This window comes from Schistocerca piceifrons, chromosome 1 (assembly GCF_021461385.2).
Source record: "Schistocerca piceifrons isolate TAMUIC-IGC-003096 chromosome 1, iqSchPice1.1, whole genome shotgun sequence".
Taxonomy (NCBI): Eukaryota; Metazoa; Arthropoda; class Insecta; order Orthoptera; family Acrididae; genus Schistocerca; species Schistocerca piceifrons.
The window spans coordinates 655,474,565-655,482,136 of NC_060138.1; positions in this window are offsets into that span (position 1 = coordinate 655,474,565).

Here is a 7,572-nt window from a genome sequence, read left to right on the forward strand (position 1 = left end):
ATAGTATCTAAGGATTTACAGACTCAAACAAGTATATAATATTTACAGAAAACGTAGTGGGCAAATAGTTCAGCTAGCACGTCTGTACTGCAGGGTTACACACCCCGTAATCAGTTAAAATCAGTAACATTGCCTTATTGATAACAGCATCGTATGAGGTGGGTCGTGAATTATTCGATTCCGCTCATGTATAAATAAGCTCTTATTCAGCTAAGAATAGTACGACATTTTTTGGTAAAGATTTTCCTCCACGAGCAAAATTTTTTCGTAGCCGTATTTTATGCTGATATTATACTTACTACTTTATCAGAAGTATTTTCAATATTCGTTGAGTGTTTTAGGTAAGAGGTAGCACCTCAAAGTAAAGACTAATCCCATGCAAACACCTATTTTCTAGAAATGCTATTCTGAATTGATTCCCCATCATCGGCGAATAAATACGATATTGCAGTGCCTGCGTCGTTAAGAATAACGATGCAAATAGTGCGGCGACTACAACCAATACCGGGCAGCGACTTTCAATAAAAATATCCTCACCTGTACGGGAATTACATAAAGTGTTTTAAAGGCACATTTAAAGCCATAGCATGTAAATCTATTTCTTTTAATCAGAGAACCCTGTTTAATAAAGCATGAAAGCCAATGCAAGTTGTCTCGTGCGCGGTCGCATGTGATCGCTGGTGAGAGACAGAAAGGATGTCTAGTCTTTTGTTAATTACTTCTTCTGTTATCTGTTCTGGAATGGAGTCGAGGGAGAGCCTCGCGCGTTACAGTGGCCGCTCTAATTTGAACTCTTTAATTTTATAAAAAGTCACTGCGTACTGCAGGGCGCATACTCGCGCATACTAGTAATTATATAAGGAAATTTCCACTGCGCACGGACGAGATACCGGCGTGCGGATAATCAACATATCACTAGTTATTAATATTGTATTCCCAATGTAAGTAGCATAGTGCACTTCAGTAATTATACTTATGATTAATCGTGATTTCATTATGTGTTTAATCCATGATCCTAAAATTTCAACATTATATGTAAACTGTATTTTCAGTATTTATCTCATTTTAGCTCAGAAATAACGTGGCCCTTATATAAGTTCTTGTGGACTTCAGTCCTGAGACTGGTTTGATGCAGCTCTCCATGCTACTCTATCCTGTGCAAGCTTCTTCATCTCCCAGTATCTACTGCAACCTACATCCTTCTGAATCTGCTTGGTGTATTCATCTCTTGGTCTCCCTCTACGGTTTTTACCCTCCACGCTGCCCTCCAATACTAAATTGGTGATCCCTCGATGTCTCAGAACATTTCCTACCAACCGGTCCCTTCTTCTCCTCAAGTTGTGCCACAAATTTCTCCCCAATCCTATTCAACACCTCCTCATTAGTTATGTGATCTACCCATCTAATCTTCAGCATTCTTCTGTAGCACCACATTTCGAAAGCTTCTATTCTCTTCTTGTCTAAACTATTTATCATCCATGTTCACTTCCATACATGGCTACACTCCATACAAATACTTTCAGAAACGACTTCCTGACGCTTAAATCAATACTCGATGTTAACATATTTCTCTTCTTCAGAAACGCTTTCCTTCCCATTGCCAGTCTACATTTTATATCCTCCGACCATCGTCATATTTTTCTTCCCAAATAGCAAAGCTCCTTTACTACTTTAAGTGTCTCATTTCCTAATCTAATTCCCTCAGCATCACCCGACTTAATTCGACTACATTCCATTATCCTCGTTTTGCTTTTGTTGATGTTCATCTTATATCCTCCTTTCAAGACCCTATCCGTTCCATTCAACTACTCTTCCAAGTCCTTTGCTGTCTCTGACAGAATTACAATGTCATCGGCGAATCTCCAAGTTTTTATTTCTTCTCCATGGATTTTAATACCTACTCAGAATTTTTCTTTTGTTTCCTTCACTGCTTGCTCAATATACAGATTGAATAACATCGGGGAGAGGCTAAAACCCTGTCTCACTCCCTTCCCAACCACTGCTTCCCTTTCATGCTCCTCAACTCTTATAACTGCCATTTGGTTTCTATAAAAATTGTAAATAGCCTTTCGCTCCCTATATTTTACCCCTGCCACCTTCAGAATTTGAAAGACAGTATTCCAGTCAACACTGTCAAAAGCTTTCTTTAAGTCTACAAATGCTAGAAAAGTAGGCTTGCCTTTCCTTAATCTAACTTCTAAGATAAGTCGTAGGGTCAGTATTGCCTCACGTGTTCCAATATTTCTACGGAACCCAAACGGATCTTCCCCGAGGTGGACCTCTATTAGTTTTTCCATTCGTCTGTGAAGAATTCGCGTTAGCATTTTGTAGCCGTGACTTATTAAACTGATAGTTCGGTAATTTTCACATCTGTCAACACCTGCTTTTTTTGGGATTGGAATTATTATATTCTTCCTTAAGTCTGAGGGTATTTCGCCTGTCTCATACATCTTGCTCACCAGATGGTTGAGTTTTGTCAGAACTGCCTCTCCCAAGGCCGTCAGTAGTTCTAATGGAATGTTGTCTACTCCCGGGGCCTTGTTTCGACTCAGGTCTTTCAGTGCTCTGTCAAACTCTTCACGCAGTATCATATCTCCCATTTCATTTTCAACTACATCCTCTTCCATTCCCATAATTTTGTCCTCAAGTAAGTCGCCCTTGTATAGACCCTCTATATACTCCTTCCACCTTTCTGCTTTCCCTTCTTTGCTTAGAACTGGGTTTCCATCTGAGCTCTTAATATTCATACAAGTGGTTCTCTTTTCTTCAAAAGTCTCTGTAATTTTCCTGTAGGCAGTATCTATCTTACCCCTAGTGAGATAAGCCTCTACATCCTTACATTTATTCTCTAGCCATGCCTGCTTAGCCATTTTGCACTTCCGTCGATCTCATTTTTGAGACGTTTGTATTCCTTTTTGCTTGCTTCATTTACTGCATTTTTATATTTTCTTCCGTTACCCAAGGATTTCTACTAGCCCTCGTCTTTTTACCAACTTGATCCTCTGCTGCCTTCACTACTTCATCCATCAAAGCTACCGATTATTCTTCTACTGTATTTCTTTCCCCCATTTCTGCCATTTGTTCCCTTCCGCTCTCCCTGAAACTCTGTACAACCTCTAGTTCTGTCAGTTTATCCAGATCCCATCTCCTTAAATTCCCACCTTTTTGCAGTTTCTTCAGTTTTAATTTACAGTTCATAACTAATAGATTGTGGTCAGAGTCCTCATCTGCCCCTGGAAATGTCTTACAATTTAAAATCTGGTTCCTAAATCTCTGTCTTAGCATTATATAACCTATCTGAAATATATCTGTATCTCCAGGCTTCTTCCATGCATACAACCTTCTTTTATGATTCTTGAACCAAGTGTTAGCTATGACTAAGTTGTTCTCTGTGCAAAATTCTACCAGGCGGCTTCCTCTTTCATTTCTTAGCCCCAATCCATATTCACCTACTACGTTTTCTTCTCTCCCTTTTCCTACTACCGAATTCCAGTCACCCATGACCATTAAATTTTCGTCTCCCTTCACTATCTGAATAATTTATTTTATTTCGTCATACATTTCTTCAATTTCTTCGTCATCTGCAGAGCTAGTTGGCATATAAACTTGTACTACTATAGTAGGCGTGGGCTTCGTGTCTATCTTGGCCACAATAATGCGTTTACTATGCTGTTTGTAGTAGCTTACACGCATTCCTATTTTTTTATTCATAATTAAATCTACTACAGCATTACCCCTATTTGACTTTGTATTTATAACCCTGTATTCACCTGACCAAAAGTCTTGTTCCTCCTGCCACTTCACTAATTCCCACTATATCTAACTTTAACCTATCCATTTCCCTTTTTAAATTTTCTAACCTACCTGCTCGATTAAGGGATCTGACATTCCACGCTGTGATCCGTAGAACGTCCTCTTGAGTAGTCCCCGTCCGGAGATCCGAATGGGGGACTATTTTACCTCCGGAATATTTTACCCAAATGGACGCCATCATCATTAACTATACAGTAAAGCTGCATGCCCTCGGGAAAAATTACGACTGTAGTTTTCCCTTGCTTTCAACCGTTCGCAGTACCAGCACAGCAAGGCTGTTTTGGTTAGTGTTACAAGGCCAGATCAGTCAATCATCCAGACTGTTGCCCCTGCAACTACTGAAAAGGCTGCTGCCCCTCTTCAGGAGCGACACGTTTGTCTGGCCTCTCAACAGATACCCCTCCGTTGTGGTTGCACCTACGGTACGGCTATATGTATCGCTGAGGCACGCAAGCCTCCCCACCAACGGCAAGGTCCATGGTTCATTGGGGGTGTATATATAATTTAATTATTTACAGTGTGTATGAGAAAAGGTTGTGACGCAGGAGTCGCCGTGAGTCGTGTACGGATGGCCAAAGTGGTTAAGGCGACCACTCGCTTGAAACGAGAAATCCAGGTTCCAGCACAAGTTTTCAATGTCGTCATACCCTTATAGAGCCGATGGTGTTCGTATTCGCAGCTGCGATTACATCTCATGTATTTCAGTAGTCGCCGCAGTGCCTGTTCCTACGGACATGCGTCCGGAGGAACATTACGTCGTTCTTCCTAACAACACAGACATTACAACATCGTCCAAATATCTATTAAATGAAATGATTGCATGGCATTGATCTGCCTTATTACTACTCAAAAAAGGGAAAGAGACATCTTCCTCTCATGTATCCCTTTCCATACAGTCAAAGTTTGTGGTTGAATTTGGTGTTAATACTAACCAGAAGTTATTTCATGAATAAAAGTTTCACACTGCAGACAAGAAGGTGGAATAACTTTCCCACACTTGAAAAAAATGGTTCAAATGGCTCTGAGCACTATGGGACTTAACTTCTTTGGTCATCAGTCCCCTAGAACTTATAACTACTTAAACCTAACTAACCTAAGGACATCACACACATCCATGCCCGAGGCAGGGTTCGAACCTGCGACCGTAGCGGTCTCGCGGTTCCAGACTGTAGCGCCTAGAGCCGCTCGGCCAATTCGGCCGGCCCTACACTTGAACTTACAGCTGGATATGCGACTGTCTCTCTCTCTCTCTCTCTACAGAAGCGTACCTTCACTGACTGAATATTTCACTCATTACTGAATCAAGATATTCCTCTGGCTTTGAAATGAAACTGTGCGCATGTAAGACTACAAGAATCTAAAGCTGTCTAATATTATCCGAGAGTCTAATGAGATAATGACCTGGTGCTTCACTATCAACTGCACTGAAGATGGCTGACCTTCACTGTGGTACTAAGATCTTAACACAAGACCTCTAGCTATTTTGATCGCGCAGACAAAACAAGAAGCAATCTAAAATACACCTGGTACCATCGACCCAGCGAAATAACAATAACTATATAGGGTGTAAGGAATGCGCACAAAAGTCATTAAGAAATCACATCTGAAAGCACTGAATGTAAACAGATGTGTACTGATGCCTATTAACTTTCATTCAGAAGCATGCAACAAAAAAAAGGACTCATTGCAGAACCTAACGCTGGTGGTTGTAATAGTACGAAAATTTTTCATCTTTATTCCATATTTAATTCATATTCGGCAAGGGGGCTAAAGTCAATATGTATTAGATAAATTTTCTAAAAGGATGAAAAAAAAAAGATCCATCTATTTAAGAGCGATCTGACAGATGAAAGCCAAATCGTTTGGCCAAGCTTTTGTTTACTTATTCACCATATTACTAAGCTTTCACATTACAAATTAATCACCACTAAAGCTCTAGTCCTGGCTTCCACTTGGAGCTCCTCTTCTGCTACACTATGTGATCAAAAGTGTCCGTACATCCTCAAAAGCATACGTTTTTCATATTAGGTGCATTGTGCTGCCATCTACTGCCACGTACTTCATACCAGCAACCTCAGTAGTCATTAGACATAGTGAGATAGCAGAATGAGGCGTTCCGAGGAACTCAAGGACTTCAAATGGTCAGGCGATTGTGTGTCACTTGTGTCATACGTCTGTACGCGAGATTTCCATACTCCTAAACATTTCTAGGTACATTGGTTCCGATGTGATAGTGAAATGGAAAAGTGAAGGCACACTTACAGCACAAAAGCGTATAGGCCGACCTCGTCTGTTGACTAACAGAGATCGCCGACAGTTGACGAGGGTCGTAATGTGCAATAGGCAGACATCTATCTAGACCATCACACAGGAATTTCAAAGTGCATCAGGGTCCACTGCAAGTACTATGACAGGCGGGAGGTGAGAAAATTTGGACTTCATGGTCACTTGGTGTAAGGAGCGTAAAAATTGGACGATTGAACAGTGGAAAAACGTTGTGTGGAGAGACGCATCACGGTACACAATGTTGAGATCCGATGGCAGGGTGTGGGTATGGCGAATGCCCGGTGAACGTCATCTGCCAGAGTGTGTAGTGCCAACGTAAAATTCGGAGGTGGAGGTGTTATGGTGTTGTCGTGTTTATCATGAAGGGGTCTTGCACCCCTTGCTGTTGTGCGTGGCGCTATCTCACCACAGACCTACATTGATGTTTTAAACACCTTCTTGCTTCCCACTGTTGAAGAGCAATGCAGGGATGGCGATTGCATCTTTAAACACGATCGAGCACCTGTTCACAATTCACAGCCTGTGTCGGAGTCGTTACGCGACAATAACATCCCGGTAATGGACTGGCCTGTACAGAGACCTGATCTGAATCCTATAGAACATCTTTGGGATGTTTTGGGAACGCCGACTTCGTGCCAGGCCTCACAGACCTCTCCTCAGTGCAGCACCCCGTGAAGAATGGGCTGCCAAACCTTCCAGCACCTGATTGAAAGAATGCCTGCGAGAGTGGAAGCTGTCGTCAAGGCTAAGGGTGGCCAACACCATAGTGAATTCCAGCATTATCGATGGAGGACGCCATGAACTTGTAAGTCATTTTCAGCCAGGTGTCCGGATACTTTTTATCACATGGTGTAGGTCACTTCGTTCCGTTGTTACTGAATCACGTCATACTCTTGAACAGTATGTGCTCTACAGGAAATGTATTCGCAGTTGCGAATTCCGTGCATCAACGAATCGTTAAATTAAACATAGTTTCTAGGAGCCATCTCTGCAGCGTCCTGGATATCAAATCTGCCAATGCTCTCGCTCTTTTTCGTGCGCGGAAAGCTAAACTTCTATACACTCCATACCCTTTAGTATCATTAAAAGACAATAATATCCCTGCTGTGCCTCTCATTCGTTTTTACAGTCTCCCTTCCTTATAATCATGTTTTTACCTTCAGCCAACAGAAATATTATACAGTGTTGCTCAACTGGCGTCTTAACTCACGAAGGACTACATTTACAACCGGTACGAATCAAACAACAGCATTATCTGCGGACTATAGTTGGCATCGTGTGATCAAACCACTTGTAGCTCTGACCTGTCAAAAACATTCACACTTTGATAATGCGTACTGCTTCCTATGCAATACGCCTACCTGAAAGAAAATATAGCTTTACATTCATATACCTCACATGTCCTCTTCTTCAATCAGCTACTAAACATTACTGTAATGGCAAACACATAAAGTCATATCCAGATGTCATCAC